We start from the raw sequence: 23,788 nt of genomic DNA on the forward strand, positions 1-23,788 counted from the left end.
TCAACTAGTCTCCCAACCGTACAGTCTCAACTAGTCTCCCAACCGTACAGTCTCAGCTAGTCTCCCAACCGTACAGTCTCAGCTAGTCTCCCAGTCGTACAGTCTCAACTAGTGTCTCCCAACCGTACAGTCTCAACTAGTCTCCCAACCGCACAGTCTCAACTAGTCTCCCAACCGTACAGTCTCAACTAGTCTCCCAACCGTACAGTCTCAACTAGTGTCTCCCAACCGCACAGTCTCAACTAGTCTCCCAACCGTACAGTCTCAACTAGTCTCCCAACCGTACAGTCTACACTAGTCTTCCAACCGCACAGTCTCAAATAGTCTCCCAACCGGACAGTCTCAACTAGTGTCTCCCAACCGCACAGTTTTAACTAGTCTCCCAACCGTACAGTCTCAGCTAGTCTCCCGACCGTACAGTCTCAACTAGTCTCCCAGCCGTACAGTCTCAACTAGTCTCCCAACCGTACAGTCTCAACTAGTCTCCCAACCGTACAGTCTCAACTAGTGTCTCCCAACCGTACAGTCTCAACTAGTCTCCCAACCGTACAGTCTCAACTAGTGTCTCCCAACCGTACAGTCTCAACTAGTCTCCCAACTGTACAGTCTCAACTAGTCTCCCAACCGTACAGTCTCAGCTAGTCTCCCAACCGTACACTCTCAACTAGTCTCCCAACCGTACAGTCTCAACTAGTCTCCCAACCGTACAGTCTCAACTAGTCTCCCAACCGTACAGTCTCAACTAGTCTCCCAACCGTACAGTCTACACTAGTCTTCCAACCGCACAGTCTCAAATAGTCTCCCAACCGTACAGTCTCAACTAGTGTCTCCCAACCGTACAGTCTCAACTAGTGTCTCCCAACCGTACAGTCTCAACTAGTGTCTCCCAACCGTACAGTCTCAACTAGTGTCTCCCAACCGCACAGTCTCAGCTAGTCTCCCAACCATACAGTCTCAACTAGTCTCCCAGCCGTACAGTCTCAACTAGTCTCCCAACCGTACAGTCTCAACTAGTGTCTCCCAACCGCACAGTCTCAGCTAGTGACTCCCGACCGTACAGTCTCAACTAGTCTCCCAACCGTACAGTCTCAACTAGTCTCCCAACCGTACAGTCTCAACTAGTCTCCCAACCGTACAGTCTCAACTAGTCTCCCAACCGCACAGTCTCAGCTAGTCTCCCAACCTTACAGTCTCAACTAGTCTCCCAACCGTACAGTCTCAACTAGTCTCCCAACCGCACAGTCTCAGCTAGTGACTCCCGACCGTACAGTCTCAACTAGTCTCCCAACCGTACAGTCTCAACTAGTCTCCCAACCGTACAGTCTCAACTAGTCTCCCAACCGTACAGTCTCAACTAGTCTCCCAACCGTACAGTCTCAGCTAGTCTCCCAACTATACAGTCTCAACTAGTCTCCCAACCGTACAGTCTCAACTAGTCTCCCAACCGCACAGTCTCAGCTAGTGACTCCCGACCGTACAGTCTCAACTAGTCTCCCAACCGTACAGTCTCAACTCGTCTCCCAACCGTACAGTCTCAGCTAGTCTCCCAACCGTACAGTCTCAACTAGTCTCCCAACCGTACAGTCTCAGCTAGTCTCCCAACCGTACAGTCTCAACTAGTCTCCCAACCGTACAGTCTCAACTAGTGTCTCCCAACCTCACAGTCTCAGCTAGTCTCCCAACCGTACAGTCTCGACTAGTCTCCCAACCGTACAGTCTCGACTAGTCTCCCAACCGCACATTCTCGACTAGTCTCCCAACCGCACAGTCTCAACTAGTGTCTCCCAACCGCACAGTCTCAGCTAGTCTCCCAGCCGTACAGTCTCAACTAGTCTCCCAGCCGTACAGTCTCAACTAGTCTCCCAGCCGTACAGTCTCAACTAGTCTCCCAACCGTACAGTCTCAACTAGTGTCTCCCAACCGTACGGTCTCAACTAGTGTCTCCCAACCGTACAGTCTCAACTAGTGTCTCCCAACCGTACAGTCTCAACTAGTGTCTCCCAACCGCACAGTCTCAGCTAGTCTCCCAACCGTACAGTCTCAACTAGTGTCTCCCAACCGTACAGTCTCAACTAGTCTCCCAACTGTACAGTCTCAACTAGTCTCCCAACCGTACAGTCTCAGCTAGTCTCCCAACCGTACACTCTCAACTAGTCTCCCAACCGTACAGTCTCAACTAGTCTCCCAACCGTACAGTCTCAACTAGTCTCCCAACCGTACAGTCTCAACTAGTCTCCCAACCGTACAGTCTACACTAGTCTTCCAACCGCACAGTCTCAAATAGTCTCCCAACCGTACAGTCTCAACTAGTGTCTCCCAACCGTACAGTCTCAACTAGTGTCTCCCAACCGCACAGTCTCAGCTAGTCTCCCAACCATACAGTCTCAACTAGTCTCCCAGCCGTACAGTCTCAACTAGTCTCCCAACCGTACAGTCTCAACTAGTGTCTCCCAACCGCACAGTCTCAGCTAGTGACTCCCGACCGTACAGTCTCAACTAGTCTCCATACCGTACAGTCTCAACTAGTCTCCCAACCGTACAGTCTCAACTAGTCTCCCAACCGTACAGTCTCAGCTAGTCTCCCAACCGTACAGTCTCAGCTAGTCTCCCAACCGTACAGTCTCAGCTAGTCTCCCAACCATACAGTCTCAGCTAGTCTCCCAGTCGTACAGTCTCAGCTAGTCTCCCAACCGTACAGTCTCAACTAGTCTCCCAACTGTACAGTCTCAACTAGTCTCCCAACTGTACAGTCTCAACTAGTCTCCCATCCGCACAGTCTAAACTAGTCTCCCAACCGCACAGTCTCAGCTAGTGACTCCCGACCGTACAGTCTCAACTAGTCTCCCAACCGTACAGTCTCAACTAGTCTCCCAACCGCACAGTCTCAGCTAGTGTCTCCCAACCGCACAGTCTCAACTAGTCTCCCAACCGTACAGTCTCAACTAGTCTCCCAACCGTAGAGTCTCAACTAGTCTCCCAACCGTACAGTTTCAACTAGTCTCCCAACCGTACAGTCTCAACTAGTCTCCCAACCGTACAGTCTCAGCTAGTCTCCCAACCGTACAGTCTCAGCTAGTCTCCCAGTCGTACAGTCTCAACTAGTGTCTCCCAACCGTACAGTCTCAACTAGTCTCCCAACCGCACAGTCTCAACTAGTCTCCCAACCGTACAGTCTCAACTAGTCTCCCAACCGTACAGTCTCAACTAGTGTCTCCCAACCGCACAGTCTCAACTAGTCTCCCAACCGTACAGTCTCAACTAGTCTCCCAACCGTACAGTCTACACTAGTCTTCCAACCGCACAGTCTCAAATAGTCTCCCAACCGGACAGTCTCAACTAGTGTCTCCCAACCGCACAGTTTTAACTAGTCTCCCAACCGTACAGTCTCAGCTAGTCTCCCGACCGTACAGTCTCAACTAGTCTCCCAGCCGTACAGTCTCAACTAGTCTCCCAACCGTACAGTCTCAACTAGTCTCCCAACCGTACAGTCTCAACTAGTGTCTCCCAACCGTACAGTCTCAACTAGTCTCCCAACCGTACAGTCTCAACTAGTGTCTCCCAACCGTACAGTCTCAACTAGTCTCCCAACTGTACAGTCTCAACTAGTCTCCCAACCGTACAGTCTCAGCTAGTCTCCCAACCGTACACTCTCAACTAGTCTCCCAACCGTACAGTCTCAACTAGTCTCCCAACCGTACAGTCTCAACTAGTCTCCCAACCGTACAGTCTCAACTAGTCTCCCAACCGTACAGTCTACACTAGTCTTCCAACCGCACAGTCTCAAATAGTCTCCCAACCGTACAGTCTCAACTAGTGTCTCCCAACCGTACAGTCTCAACTAGTGTCTCCCAACCGTACAGTCTCAACTAGTGTCTCCCAACCGTACAGTCTCAACTAGTGTCTCCCAACCGCACAGTCTCAGCTAGTCTCCCAACCATACAGTCTCAACTAGTCTCCCAGCCGTACAGTCTCAACTAGTCTCCCAACCGTACAGTCTCAACTAGTGTCTCCCAACCGCACAGTCTCAGCTAGTGACTCCCGACCGTACAGTCTCAACTAGTCTCCCAACCGTACAGTCTCAACTAGTCTCCCAACCGTACAGTCTCAACTAGTCTCCCAACCGTACAGTCTCAACTAGTCTCCCAACCGCACAGTCTCAGCTAGTCTCCCAACCTTACAGTCTCAACTAGTCTCCCAACCGTACAGTCTCAACTAGTCTCCCAACCGCACAGTCTCAGCTAGTGACTCCCGACCGTACAGTCTCAACTAGTCTCCCAACCGTACAGTCTCAACTAGTCTCCCAACCGTACAGTCTCAACTAGTCTCCCAACCGTACAGTCTCAACTAGTCTCCCAACCGTACAGTCTCAGCTAGTCTCCCAACTATACAGTCTCAACTAGTCTCCCAACCGTACAGTCTCAACTAGTCTCCCAACCGCACAGTCTCAGCTAGTGACTCCCGACCGTACAGTCTCAACTAGTCTCCCAACCGTACAGTCTCAACTCGTCTCCCAACCGTACAGTCTCAGCTAGTCTCCCAACCGTACAGTCTCAACTAGTCTCCCAACCGTACAGTCTCAGCTAGTCTCCCAACCGTACAGTCTCAACTAGTCTCCCAACCGTACAGTCTCAACTAGTGTCTCCCAACCTCACAGTCTCAGCTAGTCTCCCAACCGTACAGTCTCGACTAGTCTCCCAACCGTACAGTCTCGACTAGTCTCCCAACCGCACATTCTCGACTAGTCTCCCAACCGCACAGTCTCAACTAGTGTCTCCCAACCGCACAGTCTCAGCTAGTCTCCCAGCCGTACAGTCTCAACTAGTCTCCCAGCCGTACAGTCTCAACTAGTCTCCCAGCCGTACAGTCTCAACTAGTCTCCCAACCGTACAGTCTCAACTAGTGTCTCCCAACCGTACGGTCTCAACTAGTGTCTCCCAACCGTACAGTCTCAACTAGTGTCTCCCAACCGTACAGTCTCAACTAGTGTCTCCCAACCGCACAGTCTCAGCTAGTCTCCCAACCTTACAGTCTCAACTAGTCTCCCAGCCGTACAGTCTCAACTAGTCTCCCAGCCGTACAGTCTCAACTAGTCTCCCAACCGTACAGTCTCAACTAGTGTCTCCCAACCGCACAGTCTCAGCTAGTGACTCCCGACCGTACAGTCTCAACTAGTCTCCCAACCGTACAGTCTCAACTAGTGTCTCCCAACCGCACAGTCTCAACTAGTCTCCCAACCGTACAGTCTCAGCTAGTCTCCCAACCGTACAGTCTCAACTAGTCTCCCAACCGTACAGTCTCAACTGGTATCTCCCAACCTTACAGTCTCAACTAGTCTCCCAACCGTACAGTCTCTACTAGTGTCTCCCAACCGTACAGTCTCAACTAGTCTCCCAACTGTACAGTCTCAACTAGTCTCCCAACTGTACAGTCTCAGCTAGTCTCCCAACCGTACAGTCTCAGCTAGTCTCCCAACCGTACAGTCTCAGCTAGTCTCCCAACCGTACAGTCTCAGCTAGTCTCCCAACCGTACAGTCTCATCTAGTCTCCCAACCGTACAGTCTCAACTAGTCTCCCAACTGTACAGTCTCAACTAGTCTCCCATCCGCACAGTCTAAACTAGTCTCCCAACCGCACAGTCTCAGCTAGTGACTCCCGACCGTACAGTCTCAACTAGTCTCCCAACCGTACAGTCTCAACTAGTCTCCCAACCGCACCGTCTCAGCTAGTGTCTCACAGCCGCACAGTCTCAGCCAGTGTCTCCCAACCGCACAGTCTCAACTAGTCTCCCAACCGTACAGTCTCAACTAGTCTCCCAACCGTACAGTCTCAGCTAGTCTCCCAACCGTACAGTCTCAACTATTGTCTCCCAACTGTACAGTCTCAACTAGTCTCCCAACCGCACAGTCTCAAATAGTGTCTCCCAACCGTACAGTCTCAACTAGTGTCTCCCAACCGCACAGTCTCAACTAGTCTCCCAACCGTACAGTCTCAGCTAGTCTCCCAACCGTACAGTCTCAACTAGTCTCCCAACCGTACAGTCTCAACTGGTATCTCCCAACCTTACAGTCTCAACTAGTCTCCCAACCGTACAGTCTCTACTAGTGTCTCCCAACCGTACAGTCTCAACTAGTCTCCCAACTGTACAGTCTCAGCTAGTCTCCCAACTGTACAGTCTCAGCTAGTCTCCCAACCGTACAGTCTCAGCTAGTCTCCCAACCGTACAGTCTCAGCTAGTCTCCCAACCGTACAGTCTCAGCTAGTCTCCCAACCGTACAGTCTCATCTAGTCTCCCAACCGTACAGTCTCAACTAGTCTCCCAACTGTACAGTCTCAACAAGTCTCCCATCCGCACAGTCTAAACTAGTCTCCCAACCGCACAGTCTCAGCTAGTGACTCCCGACCGTACAGTCTCAACTAGTCTCCCAACCGTACAGTCTCAACTAGTCTCCCAACCGCACCGTCTCAGCTAGTGTCTCACAGCCGCACAGTCTCAGCCAGTGTCTCCCAACCGCACAGTCTCAACTAGTCTCCCAACCGTACAGTCTCAACTAGTCTCCCAACCGTACAGTCTCAGCTAGTCTCCCAACCGTACAGTCTCAACTATTGTCTCCCAACTGTATAGTCTCAACTAGTCTCCCAACCGCACAGTCTCAGCTAGTGTCTCCCAACCGTACAGTCTCAACTAGTGTCTCCCAACCGCACAGTCTCAACTAGTCTCCCAACCGTACAGTCTCAGCTAGTCTCCCAACCGTACAGTCTCAACTAGTCTCCCAACCGTACAGTCTCAACTGGTATCTCCCAACCTTACAGTCTCAACTAGTCTCCCAACCGTACAGTCTCTACTAGTGTCTCCCAACCGTACAGTCTCAACTAGTCTCCCAACTGTACAGTCTCAACTAGTCTCCCAACCGTACAGTCTCAGCTAGTCTCCCAACCGTACAGTCTCAGCTAGTCTCCCAACGTACAGTCTCAGCTAGTCTCCCAACCGTACAGTCTCAGCTAGTCTCCCAACCGTACAGTCTCAGCTAGTCTCCCAACCATACAGTCTCAGCTAGTCTCCCAGTCGTACAGTCTCAGCTAGTCTCCCAACCGTACAGTCTCAACTAGTCTCCCAACTGTACAGTCTCAACTAGTCTCCCAACCGTACAGTCTCAACTAGTCTCCCAACTGTACAGTCTCAACTAGTCTCCCATCCGCACAGTCTAAACTAGTCTCCCAACCGCACAGTCTCAGCTAGTGACTCCCGACCGTACAGTCTCAACTAGTCTCCCAACCGTACAGTCTCAACTAGTCTCCCAACCGCACAGTCTCAGCTAGTGTCTCACAGCCGCACAGTCTCAGCTAGTGTCTCCCAACCGCACAGTCTCAACTAGTCTCCCAACCGTACAGTCTCAACTAGTCTCCCAACCGTACAGTCTCAACTAGTCTCCCAACCGTACAGTCTCAACTAGTCTCCCAACCGTACAGTCTCAACTAGTCTCCCAACCGTACAGTCTCAGCTAGTCTCCCAACCGTACAGTCTCAGCTAGTCTCCCAGTCGTACAGTCTCAACTAGTTTCCCAACCGTACAGTCTCAGCAAGTCTCCCAACTGTACAGTCTCAGCTAGTCACCCAACCGTACAGTCTCAGCTAGTCTCCCAACTGTATAGTCTCAACTAGTCTCCCAACCGCACAGTCTCAGCTAGTGTCTCCCAACCGTACAGTCTCAACTAGTGTCTCCCAACCGCACAGTCTCAACTAGTCTCCCAACCGTACAGTCTCAGCTAGTCTCCCAACCGTACAGTCTCAACTAGTCTCCCAACCGTACAGTCTCAACTGGTATCTCCCAACCTTACAGTCTCAACTAGTCTCCCAACCGTACAGTCTCTACTAGTGTCTCCCAACCGTACAGTCTCAACTAGTCTCCCAACTGTACAGTCTCAACTAGTCTCCCAACCGTACAGTCTCAGCTAGTCTCCCAACCGTACAGTCTCAGCTAGTCTCCCAACCGTACAGTCTCAGCTAGTCTCCCAACCGTACAGTCTCAGCTAGTCTCCCAACCGTACAGTCTCAGCTAGTCTCCCAACCATACAGTCTCAGCTAGTCTCCCAGTCGTACAGTCTCAGCTAGTCTCCCAACCGTACAGTCTCAACTAGTCTCCCAACCGTACAGTCTCAACTAGTCTCCCAACTGTACAGTCTCAACTAGTCTCCCATCCGCACAGTCTAAACTAGTCTCCCAACCGCACAGTCTCAGCTAGTGACTCCCGACCGTACAGTCTCAACTAGTCTCCCAACCGTACAGTCTCAACTAGTCTCCCAACCGCACAGTCTCAGCTAGTGTCTCACAGCCGCACAGTCTCAGCTAGTGTCTCCCAACCGCACAGTCTCAACTAGTCTCCCAACCGTACAGTCTCAACTAGTCTCCCAACCGTACAGTCTCAACTAGTCTCCCAACCGTACAGTCTCAACTAGTCTCCCAACCGTACAGTCTCAACTAGTCTCCCAACCGTACAGTCTCAGCTAGTCTCCCAACCGTACAGTCTCAGCTAGTCTCCCAGTCGTACAGTCTCAACTAGTTTCCCAACCGTACAGTCTCAGCAAGTCTCCCAACTGTACAGTCTCAGCTAGTCACCCAACCGTACAGTCTCAGCTAGTCTCCCAACTGTACAGTCTCAACTAGTCTCCCAACCGTACAGTCTCAACTAGTCTTCCAAATGCACAGTCTCAACTAGTCTTCCAAATGCACAGTCTCAACTAGTCTCCCAACCGTCAGTCTCAACTAGTGTCTCCCAGCCGCACAGTCTCAACTAGTCTCCCAACCGTACAGTCTCAGCTAGTCTCCCAACCGTAAAGTCTCAACTATTCTCCCAACCGTACAGTCTCAACTAGTATCTCCCAACCTTACAGTCTCAACTAGTCTCCCAACCGTACAGTCTCAACTAGTCTCCCAACCGTACAGTCTCAGCTAGTCTCCCAACCGTACAGTCTCAGCTAGTCTCCCAACCGTACAGTCTCAACTAGTCTCCCAACCGTACAGTCTCAGCTAGTCTCCCAACCATACAGTCTCAGCTAGTCTCCCAACCATACAGTCTCAGCTAGTCTCCCAGTCGTACAGTCTCAACTAGTCTCTCAACCGTACAGTCTCAACTAGTCTCCCAACCGTACAGTCTCAGCTAGTCTCCCAACTATACAGTATCAGCTAGTCTCCCAACCGTACAGTCTCAACTAGTCTCCCAACCGTACATTCTCAACTAGTCTCCCAACCGTACAGTCTCAACTAGTTTCCCAACCGTACAGTCTCAACTCGTCTCCCATCCGCACAGTCTAAACTAGTCTCCCAACCGCACAGTCTCAGCTAGTGACTCCCAACCTTACAGTCTCAACTAGTCTCCCAACCGTACAGTCACAGCTAGTGTCTCCCAGCCGCACAGTCTCAGCTAGTGTCTCCCAACCGCACAGTCTCAACTAGTCTTCCAACCGTACAGTCTCAACTAGTCTCCCAAACGTACAGTCTCAACTAGTCTCTGATGGGCACATGGGTGCCAAGCATTGTGGGACTCACCTGCTCCTCTCCTGCTCTTCCCCTGCTCCACTCCTGCTACATTTCTCTCCCTTTCCACTCTTACCTCTCTTTCACACCCCCAAGATTTCCCTCGCTCTCCATGGTGTGATATTGTCCCCCTCCGATCGTATCCCCCCCTCCTTCCCTCTCTCCCTGCTATGGTGAGTCAGTCTCTCCTTTACACGGAAATGTTCATTTTCACTGACACGACGAGGTGTGACTGGGTCTCCCTGTACAGGGTGTTCAGTGTGTTTGCATGTGTGAGTGCGTGTGAGCGTGTGTGTGATCCCATTCATTTAGCTGTGTCTCCTAGATCAGTGGTGTGAGACGCGCGTTCATTTCCTCTGTCAGCTAACGTCTCAAGATTATTTTCTGTTCAGATTTCAATTTACATAGATTAACCACGCTGTCATAACTATCTATTGAGAAATGAAATGAATGAAAATCTGAAATATACATACTCTCAACTGAAGTTGCTAGGTAAGGTTGGTCAAAATGGGTATGGTAGACCTTAAAATAAAGTAATAGACAGAGAGATATTTAGCGAGGTTTAACTTTACTAAGTACATTTCCTCCATCTGTCGACCTACTTTGGTGACTCGCGTTGTTATCACTGCCTGTATTTTCTTTGTGTAGAAGCAGTATCTCCCCATCTTCCACCACCATACCCCCATAAACTCAATCACTGATCTCAAATCAGCTTAAAGCGTTCACGCTTAGCCACTGGGACACGGCTCAACTGATCCTGGTTTGAAATCCGATAAGCGCCCGCAAGAGCCCGGAGTAAGCGCTAACAACATTTCGACCAATCACATTCTATGATTTTAATTTCCCAGAGTGCTGTGTGTTAGTGAATGGCTTCCCCTTGGGCAGCCGAACAGCATAGATATTGACAGGTGGCCTCCTGCTCCATTTTTTCAGAAACATATTCCCTCTGTAAAAAGTGTCTCTTTTATTCCAATCCCCAGTGTTGACATTTGATTAAAGGTCCAATGTATCCATTTTTATCTCAATATCAAATCATTTCTGGGTAACAATTAAGTACCTGACTGTGATTGTTTTCAATTAAAATTGTCAAAAAGAAACAAAAATAGCTTCTTAGCAAAGAGCAATATCTCAAGGAAGAATTTTGCTATGATTGTCTGGGAGTGGTTTGAGTGTGGAAGGAAAACTGAAAATTAGCTGTTATTGGCAGAGAGGTTTGGAACTGCAAAGACACGACAGTACTCTCTTTGTTATTGGTCTATTAAATAATTTACCGGATGGTGATGTCACCATGAAAGGCCAAAACTCCATCCCACCAAAACAGGTTGAACTTTCAGGTGGTCTTTTTAAACAGCTCTTACACTGAAGGGGCATTATCATAATGTTGTCACGTTCCTGACCTGTTTTCTGTTGTTTTGTATGTGTGTGATGGTCAGGGCGTGAGTTTTCGGTGGGCAGTCTATGTTTTCTGTTTCTATGTTGGTTTTGGGTTGCCTGGTATGGCTCTTAATTAGAGGCAGGTGTTTTGCGTTTTCCTCTAATTGAGAGTCATATTAAGGTAGGGTGTTCTCACTGTTTGTTTGTGGGTGATTGTCTTCCGTGTCAGTGTATGTGCGCACCATACGGGACTGTTTCATTGTCGTTAGGTATTTGTAGTCTGTTCCTGTTCGTGCGTTCTTCACGTTGTATGTAAGTTCGTGTCCAGGTCTGTTTACTTCGTTTTGTTGTTTTGTAAAGTATCAAGTGTTCTTCGTGTGTTTAGTTTCGTCTTGTTTATTAAAATTCATTATGTATTCACAACCCGCTGCATTTTGGTCTTTCGATCCTTCTCTCCTCTCCTCGTTTGAGGAGGAGGATTACGACACCCGTTACAAATGTTCACAATTTCATATTATGAAAATAGATATAAAACTAAATGCTTGTGTTCCTAGCTCCAACAGTGCAGTAGTATTTAACAGTGCAGTATTATCTAACAGTGCATTAGTATCTAAAAGAATTCACAACAATACACACACATTTTAAAGTAAAATAATGCAACTAATATATAAATATTAGATTGAGCAATGTCGGAGTGGCATAGACTAAAATACAGTAGAATAGATACATATGAGATGAGCAAAGCAATATGTAAACATTATTAAAGTGACTAGTGTTCCATTATTAAAGTGGCCAGTGATTCCAAGTCTATGTATACAGGACATCAGCCACTAAGGTGCAGGGTTGTGTAACTGCGTGAAAGTGGGCTAGGGATGGCTATTTAGCAGTTTGACCGCATTGATAGAAGCTGTTTTTCAGTCTCTGTCAAAGGTTTGATGCACCTGTATCTTATTACAGCGGGGTGAGCAGGCCGTGGCTCGGGTGGTTGATGTCCTTGATGATCTTTTTGACCTTCCTGTGACATCGGGTGCTGTAGGTGTCCTGGAGGGAAGGTAGTTTTCCCCCGGTGATGCGTTGGGCAGACCGCACCACCCTCTGGAGAGCCCTGCGGTTGAGGGCGGTGCAGTTGCCGTACCAGACGGTGATACAGCCCGACAGGATGCTCTCAATTGTGCATCTGTAAAACTTTGTGAGGGTTTTAGGGGCCAAGCCAAATTTCTACATCCTCCTGCGGTTGAAGAGGCGCTGTTGCACCTTCTTCACCACACTATCTGTGTGGGTGGACCATTTCAGACCATCAGTGATGTGTACACCGAGGAACTTGAAGCTTTCCACCTTCTTCACTGCGGTCCCATCGATGTGGATAGGTGAGGGGTGATTTTCCTGGCACCACTCCCCCAGGGCCCTCAAATGTAGGCTCTCGTCATTGTTGGGAATCAGTCCTACTACTGTTGTGTCATCTGCAAACTTGATGATCGAGTTAGAGGTGTGCGTGGCCATGCAGTCGTGGGTGAAAAAGGAGTATAGGATGGGGCTGAGCACGCACCCTTGCGGGGCCCCTGTGTTGAGGATCAGCGAACTAGAGGTGTTGTTTCCTACTTTTACCACCTGGGGGCGGCCCGTCAAGAAGTCCAGGACCCAGTTGTACAGGGCGTGGTTCAGATCCAGAGCCCCGAGCTTAATGATGAGCTTGGAGGGTACTATGGTGTTGAATGCAGTTGAAGTCGGAAGTGTACATACACCTTAGCCAAATACATTTAAACTCCGTTTTTCACAATTCCTGACATTTAGTCAAAGTAAAAATGCCCTGTCTTAGGTCAGTTAGGATCACCACTTTATTTTAAGAATGTGAAATGTTAGAATAATAGTAGAGAGAATGATTTATTTCAGCTTTTATTTATATCATCACATTCCCAGTGGGTCAGAAGTTTACATACACTCAATAAGTATTTGGTAGCATTGCCTTTAAATTGTTTAACTTGGGTCAAATGTTTCGCGTAGCCTTCCACAAGCTTCCCACAATAAGTTGGGTGAATTTTGGTCCATTCCTCCTGACAGAGCTGGTGTAACTGAGTCAGGTTTGTAGGCCTCCTTGCTCGCACACGCTTTTTCAGTTCTGCCCACAAATTTTCTATAGGATTGAGGTCAGGGCTTTGTGATGGCCACTCCAATACCTTGACTTTGTTGTCCTTAACCCATTTTGCCACAACTTTGGAAGTATGCAATGTCCATTTGGAAGACCCATTTTTGATCAAACTTTAACTTCTTGACTGATGTCTTGAGATGTTGCTTCAATATATCCACATAATTTCCCTACCTCATGATGCCATCTATTTTGTGAAGTGCACCTGTCCCTCCTGCAGCAAAGCATCCCCACAACATGATGCTGCGATGCTGCCACCCCCGTGCTTAACAATTGGGATGGTGTTCTTCACCTTGCAAGCGTTCCCCTTTTTCCTCCAAACATAACGATGGTCATTATGGCCAAACAGTTCTATTTTTGTTTCATCAGACCAGAGGACATTTCTCCAAAAAGTACGTAGTTTGTGCAGTTGCAAACCTTAGTCAGTATTTTTTATGGCGGTTTTGGAGCGGCCTTTCAGGTTATGTCGATATAGGACTCGTTTTACTGTGGATATAGATACTTTTGTACCTTTTTCCTCTTTACAAGGTCTTTTGCTGTTGTTCTGGGAATTATTTGCACTTTTCGCACCAAAGTACGTTCATCTCTGGGAGATGATGTAGTTGGATGGGCTATTTAAAGATGGGCTATGTACAGGTGCAGTGATATGTGAGTTGTTCTGACAGCTGGTGCTTAAAGAAAGTGAGGTAGATATGAGTCTCCAGCTTCAAAGATTTTTGCAATTAGTTCCAGTCATTGGCAGCAGAGAACTGGAAGGAAAGGCGGCCAAATGAGGAATTGGCTTTGGGGGTGACCAGTGAAATATACCTGCTGGAGCGCGTGCTACGGGTGGGTGCTGCTATGTTGACCAGTGAGCTGAGATAAGGCGGTGCTTTACCTAGCAAAGACTTGTAGATGACCTGGAGCCAGTGGGTTTGGCGACGAGTATGAAGCAAGGGCAAGCCAACGAGAGCATACAGGTCGCAGTGGTGGGTAGTATATGGGGCTTTGGTGACAAAATGGATGGCACTGTGATAGACTGCATGCAGTTTGTTGAGTAGAGTGATGGAGGCTATTTTGTAAATGACATCGCCGAAATCGAGGATCGGTAGGTTGGTCAGTTTTACGAGGGTATGATGGCAACATGAGTGAAGGATGCTTTGTTGCGAAATAGGAAGCCGTTTCTAGATTTATTTTGTGATTGGAGATGTTTTATGTGAGTCTGGGAGGAGAGTTTACAGTCTAACCAGACACCTATGTATTTGTAGTTGTCCACATATTCTAAATCAGAACCGTCCAGAGTAGTGATGCTGGATGGGCGGGCAGGTGCAGGCAGCAATCGGTTGAAGAGCATGCATATAGTTTTACTTGCATATAAGAGCAGTTGGAGGCCACGGAAGGAGAGTTATATGGCATTGGAGCTCGTCTGGAGGCTAGTTAACACAGTGTCCAAAGAAAGCCCAGAAGTATACAGAATGGTGTCGTCTGCATAGAGGTGGCTCAGAGAATCACCAGCTTAATGAAAGGAAAACAATGTTTATGGTTTTCTCTTCCCTGAAAGTAAACAGATGGAGTCACCTGTAGATTTGAACTATTACAGGCCAGCAAATGGATAGGGTCACCTCCTATAAGTATCTTGGGATTTGGTTAGATGAAAAGTTGAATTTTAAACAGCACATTGATAACTTGACCAAGAAACTGAAGTTGAAATTGGGTTTCTATTTCATGAACAAATCTTGCTTTTCAATGTTAGTCAGAAAAGATCTTGTTCAAAGCACATTTTTATCGGGTGCTGGATTATGGTGATAGTGTCTATATGCAGGCCTCCGCAACTACCATCAAAACTCTGGACACAGTGTATCATGGTGCTTTAAGATTTATTACCAACGCTAGATCACTGACCCATCACTGTGATCTGTATGCTGTGATGCAATGGACCTGTCTCTCCACCAGGAGGCTAAAGCACTGGTACACTTTTGTGTACAAAGCATTGATTGGACAACTCCCTTTGTATCTCTGTTCCTTACTGACCAGATCAGTCACTCAGTATAGTCTTCGTTCACAGTTGCTGCTGTCCTTGTCTGTTACTAAGACTAGAACTGAGATGGGGGAAAAATATTGTTCCCGTAATGCCCCTTCATCCTGGAACATGCTTCAGAAGGTTTTAAAGTTAGGGGAGTTAGTGTCCTTGTCTGTTTTTAAGACTCTGATCACAACACTGTTTGTGACAACTGCAATTGTTTCTAATCTTCAATTGTATCTTTAACTTGTGACACTTTGTCTTTTGTGTGTATTCTGTATTTTTCTGTGATGTTTTATGGACAGGCTACTATTTCCCTGTTTTGCCTTCTTGCCAGGTCGCCCTCGCAAAAGAGGTTTTTAAACTCAATGGGTTTTACCTGGTTAAATAAAGGTTACATAAAAGAAAAATAATAATAATGGGGCGATAAGTAAATTGAAGTGGGTCTAGGGTGTCAGGTAAGGTAGAGTTGATATGATCATTGGCTAGCCTCTCAAGGCATTCATGATGACAGAAGTGAGTGCTACGGGGCAATAGTCATTTAGTTCAGTTACCTGTGCTTTCTTGAGTACAGGAATAATGGTGGACACCTTGAAGCAAGTGGGGACAGCAGACCGGGATAAGGAAAGATTGAATATGTCCGTAAACATTCCAGCCAGCTGGTCTGCGCATGCTCTGAGGGCGCGGCTAGGGATGTCATCTTGGCCGGCAGCCTTGTGAGGGTTAACATGCTTAAATGTCTTACTCACGTCGGCCACGAAGAAGGAGAGCCCACAGTCCTTGGTAGAGGGCCGTGTCGGTGGCACTGTGTTATCCTCAAAGCGGGCGAAGAAGGTGTTTAGCTTGTCTAGAAGCAAGATGTTGGTGTCCGCGACGTGGCTGGTTTTCCCTTTGTAGTCCGTGATTGTCTGTAGACCCTGCCACATTTTTCATTTTTCCATTTCACCTTTATTTAACCAGGTAGGCTAGATGAGAACATGTTCTCATTTGCAACTGCAACCTGGCCAAGATGAAGCAAAGCAGTGCGACACAAACAACAACACAGAGTTACACATGGAATAACCAAACATACAGTCAATAACACAATAGAGAGAAAGTCTATATATAGTGTGTGTAAATCAAATGAAATGAAATGAAATTTATTTTTATTGCCCTTCTTACATCAGCTGATATCTCAAAGTGCTGTACAGAAACCCAGCCTAAAACCCCAAACAGCAAGCAATGCAGGTGTAGAAGCACGGTGGCTAGGATACACTCCCTAGAAAGGCCAGAACCTAGGAAGAAACCTCGAGAGGAACCAGGCTATGAGGGGTGGCCAGTCCTCTTCTGGCTGTGCCGGGTGAAGATTATAACAGAACATGGCCAAGATGTTCAAATGCTCATAAATGACCAGCATGGTCAAATAATAATAATCACAGTAGTTGTCGAGGGTGCAGCAAGTCAGCACCTCAGGAGTAAATGTCAGTTGGCTTTTCATAGCCGATCATTAAGAGTATCTCTACCGCTCCTGCGGTCTCTAGAGAGTTGAAAACAGCAGGTCTGGGACAGGTAGCACATCCGGTGAACAGGTCAGGGTTCCATAGCCGCAGGCAAAACAAATGAGGTAAGATAAGGGAGGTAAGGCAATAAATAGGCCATAGTGGCGAAATAATTACAATTCAGCAATTAAACACTGGAGTGATAGATGTGCAGAAGATGAATGTGCAAGTAGAGATACTGGGGTGCAAAGGAGCAAAAAAATAAATAACAGTATGGGGATGAAGTAGTTGGATGGGCTATTTACAGATGGGCTATGTACAGGTGCAGTGATCTGTGAGCTGCTCTGACAGCTGGAGCTTCAAGCTAGTGAGGGAGATATGGGTCTCCAGCTTCAGTGATTTTTGCAGTTCGTTCCAGTCATTGGCAGCAGAGAACTGGAAGGAAAGGCAGCCAAAGAGGAATTGGCTTTGGGGATGACCAGTGAAACACACATACGTCTGGTGTGTGAGCCGTTGAATTGCGACTCCACTTGGTCTCTGTACTGACGTTTTGCCTCTTTTCCTCCTCAATTTGTTTTCAAACCCTGTTTAAAATGCCAGGCTCAGTGGCATGCCAACAAGGCTTCATCTTTATTGAACTCGTTTAAAATCCTACTGAGTTCTCCCTCCTCTCTCTTCCTCTGTTTGTCTATCCTCCTCCCCACTCCCTCTTTCTCTCTGGAACATATGTATATCTTGATCAGGCTCAGAGAATTTGAAGCCGTATTGACCGAGTAAGAGTGAGCTACCGAGAGCCGCCCTCACCACATGTCATATCGACCCGACCCCCTCTGCATACATCACCTAACATTCAGGCATGGCCACAAAGGGAGAAAATGACACTGGTGGCCCCTCAGTGTGTCCTATACTGGTTACAATTAACCAGACAACACTCCTCATCCTGTATCTGAACATTGAACAACCCAGTCCCCTTTGTTGTGTATCCTGTCAACTTCTGTTTCTTATATTGACTTTCCTTATAGCCTACCTCTCTGTGTATAAATGGGATCCTGCAGCTCCCTTGGACAACATGTAATTATGCGTGTCCACTGTGATGTATCATGGGTTCGCGTACTGACGTGTAATTGTGTGAAGAGGGCTGGAGGTATCGATCTCAGACGCAGGGGCCCCATCAATGTTTAATGCAGTCGCAGTCTCCCTCCTTCCTTTCTTTCTCTCGTTTTCTCTCTCTCTCTCTTTCTCCCTCCCTCTGTCTCTCATTAGGTATTGATCCTTTCATTCCAGGCCACAGTTTCGCTTGTGGAAGGCTGCGGTATGACAGAGAGAGCTATTGTATCTGCGGCCGGGGGTCCGGGGCCTAATGGCTGGGGGTTAGTGGTCACCTGATCTATAGCTGCTGATGGGTGACTGTAGCAGTGGCTGCAGAATGGACAATCACATGAGGGATTGCCCTGGAGGGAATAGGCATAGTCCATAGACTCAGTCAAGAAAACAGCATTGACTGAGAAGGCATTTTGCTTTGTTCATACAGTACAATAGCTGTTGGTTCAAAGCCTGGAAAACGTCATAGGTGCACTCCTCAGATCAATAAAACTGACCCTGACAATTACACCAATGACAGATAGATGACATTAAACCCCTTTCTCACAAACACCCTAGCAGTCCCTTTTATACAGAGCAGTGATGGGAACTGGGCTGGACTGCAGCAAAATAATTGATTCACTTTAATTGGTGTGGCTGGCTGTAACGCATGATGCATACATTGAACAAAGGACCAGCCATTCCTGGATCATTCTACAATAACGAATCCTCTCTCTGATCTGTTCCATTCGATATGGCCTTCTGGCCTTAAGGCTTCTAGCTATAATGATTGTTTACCTAGGCCTATAACATTTCATTGTTTTTCTATGGATTGATGTGGCTTCACATACTTTACAAATACAATATACTATGAACAATTCAAAACACTAGAACGTAACTGTTTCAGTAGGTTCCAGACTTAATTGCTTACGAACAGTTTTTTTCTTCAATTGAACTCCCCCTTACACAGCTAAAAGCTGACATGGCAAAATGTCAACTAAATAGAAACACTTCCTGGAATAACCTCCAAACAGGAGGACAAGAACAAGTTGGGTGCAAGGGGATAAATGAAGAGCAGGGAGGCGTGGTTGGATGTGGTCAGGTCTAATTGAGAGGTGATTTGGGGGGAGCCGGACGGAAGAAAAGGGGACAAACTGTTTTATGGGGCTTTTCTAGCTTTAATGTCGTGTGAAACAATTAGCCCAGCGTGAAACGACCTGGGCCAGGGACAGCTGGCAGTGGCATGGATTGGGGAGATAGCTCAGGATATCCTAACAGCTCAGTAAAAGCACAATGAAATCAATATGACTTATAAAGATTAAATATATGTCAATATGTGACTTAAAATATGACGTTGTCTCAATATGAATCAATCCACTCACTTCATGCTGTATTATGTGAGTGGTCATGAAGGTGAGGAAAATGAGTGGAGTCTGGGATGCCAAAGATTTTTAGACCACATTGGGATGATTAGCATGCAAGTGTGCATTCTAGCACCTTTCATGCTACATTTCCATTCAATATTCACCGTTCTCCATTATTATTTCACATTGTCAAAACACAGGGGGATGGACAGTGGACAGGTGCCTGGGCTGTGGCATAGGGAGGGGCAAAGCTCTCTCCTCATCCCATGGGACCTCAGTCTAGCCCCTCTCCTAATGTCCTCATGTACATTTAGCGTCCCTCATTCACTCATCTGTCGCACTGACACTCTGCTAATGGGGGCTAGCCACATGACACGAGTGGTCCCCCTTGGGTTTTCAACTTCACCCTCTGCCCTACCTCCCTCTGTTTACAACCCTCATCAGTCTCCTCTGCCTCCTACCACACCCCTTCCTCACTCCTTCCTCTGCCTCACTACCCGCTCCTCTCCTAACCCCACCCTCTAACCTCTTCAATAGGACAGGAGAAATAGCTGGTCCAATCCCTCTGGGGTTTGACTAAAGCCTCAGTGATTTCCCCTGAGTTAGCCCATGAATGCAGGCCCCATGACAGAGCCTAGTGGCTTGTGCTTAGAGCTCCATCACAGTCTTATCAGACAGATGGGCAGACAGACTGACGTGTAGACAGACAGACGTGCAGAGAGTCCGACAGACAGACAGGAAGAGAGACAGACAGACACAGACAGGCAGACAGCAGTGACAAACAAAATTGAAATTGCCTGATGGAAACCCAATGTGAACAAGGCTGTCAGCGCTAAAGAACATGGGAGATTGGTCTTGTTGTATGCGTGTGTGTCTATCTGCCCGTTTGCAGGTGTGTGTGTGTGTGTGCGCGCGTGCGTGCGCGCGTGTGTGTAGGTGTGTAGGTGTGTGTGTGTGTGTGTGTAGGTGTGTGTGTGTGTGCGTGCGTGAGTGTGCGTGTGCGCATGTGTAGGTGTGTGTGTGGGTGTGTGTCTGTGTGTGTGTGTGTGTGTGTGTGTGTGTGCGTAGGTGTGTAGGTGTGTGTGTGTGTGTGTGTGTGTGTGTGTGTGTGTGTAGGTGTGTGTAGGTATGTGTAGGTGTGTAGGTGTGTGTGTGTGTGTGTGTGTGTGTGTGCGTAGGTGTGTAGGTGTGTGTGTGTGCGTAGGTGTGTAGGTGTGTGTGTGTGTGCGTGCGTAGGTGTGTAGGTGTGTGTGTGTGTGTGTGTGTGTGTGTGTGTGTGTGTGTGTGTGTGTGTGTGTGTGTGTGTGTGTGTGTGTGTGTGTGTGTGTGTGTGTGTGTAGGTGTGTGTAGGTATGTGTAGGTGTGTAGGTGTGTGTGTGTGTGTAGGTGTGTAGGTGTGTAGGTGTGTGTGTATGACTACAGTAGCACAGCAGAAGCCTTCAGCTGAATCACCACCAGGACTAATTGGTTTGGTGCTCTGTGGACAGTTTCTGTCAGGAAGAGGAGATTGACACTGAAATCACCCTCTACCGTCTTCTGTTCACCCATCAATCACCTATGCTATTTTCACCCTTTTTCCTCAACAGTAGTTAAGAGACAAGTAATACCATATGGTTTAGAATAATTAATCGTATAAGGTTAGTTGTGGTCAGGACAATAAGCCTGATCCATGTGTGTGTGGCATCTTATTCCACATTTAGGCCTAAACACGCCTTCCTGGCATATCCTCATCTAGACACGCCTTCCTGGCATATCCTCATCTAGACACGCCTTCCTGGCATATCCTCATCTAGACACGCCTTCCTGGCATATCCTCATCTAAACACGCCTTCCTGGCATATCCTCACCTAGACACGCCTTCCTGGCATATCCTCACGTAGACACGCCTTCCTGGCATATCCTCATCTAGACACGCCTTCCTGGCATATCCTCATCTAGACACGCCTTCCTGGCATATCCTCATCTAGACACGCCTTCCTGGCATATCCTCACGTAGACACGCCTTCCTGGCATATCCTCACCTAGACACGCCTTCCTGGCATATCCTCATCTAGACACGCCTTCCTGGCATATCCTCACGTAGACACGCCTTCCTGGCATATCCTCACCTAGACACGCCTTCCTGGCATATCCTCACCTAGACACGCCTTCCTGGCATATCCTCATCTAGACACGCCTTCCTGGCATATCCTCATCTAGACACGCCTTCCTGGCATATCCTCATCTAGACACGCCTTCCTGGCATATCCTCACCTAGACACGCCTTCCTGGCATATCCTCATCTAGACACGCCTTCCTGGCATATACTCATCTAGACACGCCTTCCTGGCATATCCTCATCTAGACACGCCTTCCTGGCATATCCTCATCTAGACACGCCTTCCTGGCATATCCTCATCTAGACACGCCTTCCTGGCATATCCTCATCTAGACACGCCTTCCTGGCATATCCTCATCTAGACACGCCTTCCTGGCATATCCTCATCTAGACACGCCTTCCTGGCATATCCTCATCTAGACACGCCTTCCTGGCATATCCTCATCTAGACACGCCTTCCTGGCATATCCTCATCTAGACACGCCTTCCTGGCATATCCTCATCTAAACACGCCTTCCTGGCATATCCTCACCTAGACACGCCTTCCTGGCATATCCTCACGTAGACACGCCTTCCTGGCATATCCTCATCTAGACACGCCTTCCTGGCATATCCTCATCTAGACACGCCTTCCTGGCATATCCTCATCTAGACACGCCTTCCTGGCATATCCTCACGTAGACACGCCTTCCTGGCATATCCTCACCTAGACACGCCTTCCTGGCATATCCTCATCTAGACACGCCTTCCTGGCATATCCTCACGTAGACACGCCTTCCTGGCATATCCTCACCTAGACACGCCTTCCTGGCATATCCTCACCTAGACACGCCTTCCTGGCATATCCTCATCTAGACACGCCTTCCTGGCATATCCTCATCTAGACACGCCTTCCTGGCATATCCTCATCTAGACACGCCTTCCTGGCATATCCTCACCTAGACACGCCTTCCTGGCATATCCTCATCTAGACACGCCTTCCTGGCATATACTCATCTAGACACGCCTTCCTGGCATATCCTCATCTAGACACGCCTTCCTGGCATATCCTCATCTAGACACGCCTTCCTGGCATATCCTCATCTAGACACGCCTTCCTGGCATATCCTCATCTAGACACGCCTTCCTGGCATATCCTCATCTAGACACGCCTTCCTGGCATATCCTCATCTAGACACGCCTTCCTGGCATATCCTCATCTAGACACGCCTTCCTGGCATATCCTCATCTAGACACGCCTTCCTGGCATATCCTCATCTAGACACGCCTTCCTGGCATATCCTCACCTAGACACGCCTTCCTGGCATATCCTCATCTAGACACGCCTTCCTGGCATATCCTCATCTAGACACGCCTTCCTGGCATATCCTCATCTAGACACGCCTTCCTGGCATATCCTCATCTAGACACGCCTTCCTGGCATATCCTCATCTAGACACGCCTTCCTGGCATATCCTCATCTAGACACGCCTTCCTGGCATATCCTCATCTAGACACGCCTTCCTGGCATATCCTCATCTAGACACGCCTTCCTGGCATATCCTCACTCTTCATGTATCTATCTAGACACACCTAGACACGCCTTGGCAGTTGGCACAAGATATACCAAGGTGAAATAATCTCTGGCTGACTTCCAACAAGATGAACCGTCTGCTGGCAGAGTATAAACTATCTGTTATATTATATCATATGAATCTATCATTACCCAGCTGAAGAGGCTGTCTGGTCACAGTGCTCATCAATCTGTAGCTCTTCTGGGGGGGGGGGGGGGGGGGTGGCCCATAGAAAAGCAGTAAATCTGAGGCCGTAGTTTCTCGTCCTCACTTACCTGGAACAATATTAGCTTTCAGCGACGCCGACGGTATGCCAAAGCTGCAGATATGAATCAACACAGGCTGACAAATGGCTCGGGACTGGTGCCAGGTCTATTTGTCTGTGGGGTGTCAGGGAGGGTTAGGGAGCGAGAGGGGAGAGGGGGGAAGTAGAGAGAACCCGTCATTCTCTGAGAGAGGCAAAATAAAAGAGGAAGAGAAGAGAAATGGAGATAATTATTCAGGCTACCTCTCAAGGTGTGTTGATGAGCATGTCTGCTCTGCATTTGAAGCCTCTCTCAGTCTGTAGCTTATTAACCACATTGTTATTTTGGGAGCTCTTGAGGATGGCTGCTTTGTAGACACACATTTTGAATTGGCTGTTGAAGGTGGTATTCATTTGTTGATTTGTTTAGTACTAAGGTGAGCCGATTGGATATAAATGCCATGTCAAGAGTTGTCCCTGAGACCCAATTGGTGTCTCTGGTTTTGTGTGCTGAGTGTATTGTCTCTGGCCAGGCTATCTGGGTGTCAGTGCTCTGATAGTGTTTCTAAAGGAAACACGTGAGTGGAAATGGCCTGGCTGGCTGTGGAGAGCCCTCTACATTGATGATGGACATCTCTCTGGGTAAACAATGGCACAAAGCTCGGCCCTCAGCACACACACACACACTGGCGGACACAAGCACAAGGGCAGACACACACGCACAGAGTGAGATAAGGCTCAACACTAATACTAGAGCCGTGTCGGAGCTATGGCCCGGAGCTATGGGCAGAAGCTATGGTCCCGGAGCTATGGCTCGGAGCTATGGCCCGGAGCTATGGGCAGAAGCTATGGTCCCGGAGCTATGGGCCGGAGGTCTAGGCCAGAGCAACTGTATGAGCCGTAGGTATCGACCGGAGCTATGGG

At 48.3% G+C, this 23,788-nt stretch overlaps 1 protein-coding gene across 4 annotated transcripts in view; it reads left to right on the forward strand.

Moving 5' to 3' along the window:
• Nucleotides 1-23,788, forward strand: part of LOC129823648 (ephrin type-B receptor 1-B) — a 482,949-nt gene that overhangs the window by 163,522 nt on the left and 295,639 nt on the right. The gene's annotated exons all lie outside the window — the stretch shown is intronic.

Source organism: Salvelinus fontinalis, chromosome 26 (assembly GCF_029448725.1).
Source record: "Salvelinus fontinalis isolate EN_2023a chromosome 26, ASM2944872v1, whole genome shotgun sequence".
Taxonomy (NCBI): domain Eukaryota; kingdom Metazoa; phylum Chordata; class Actinopteri; order Salmoniformes; family Salmonidae; genus Salvelinus; species Salvelinus fontinalis.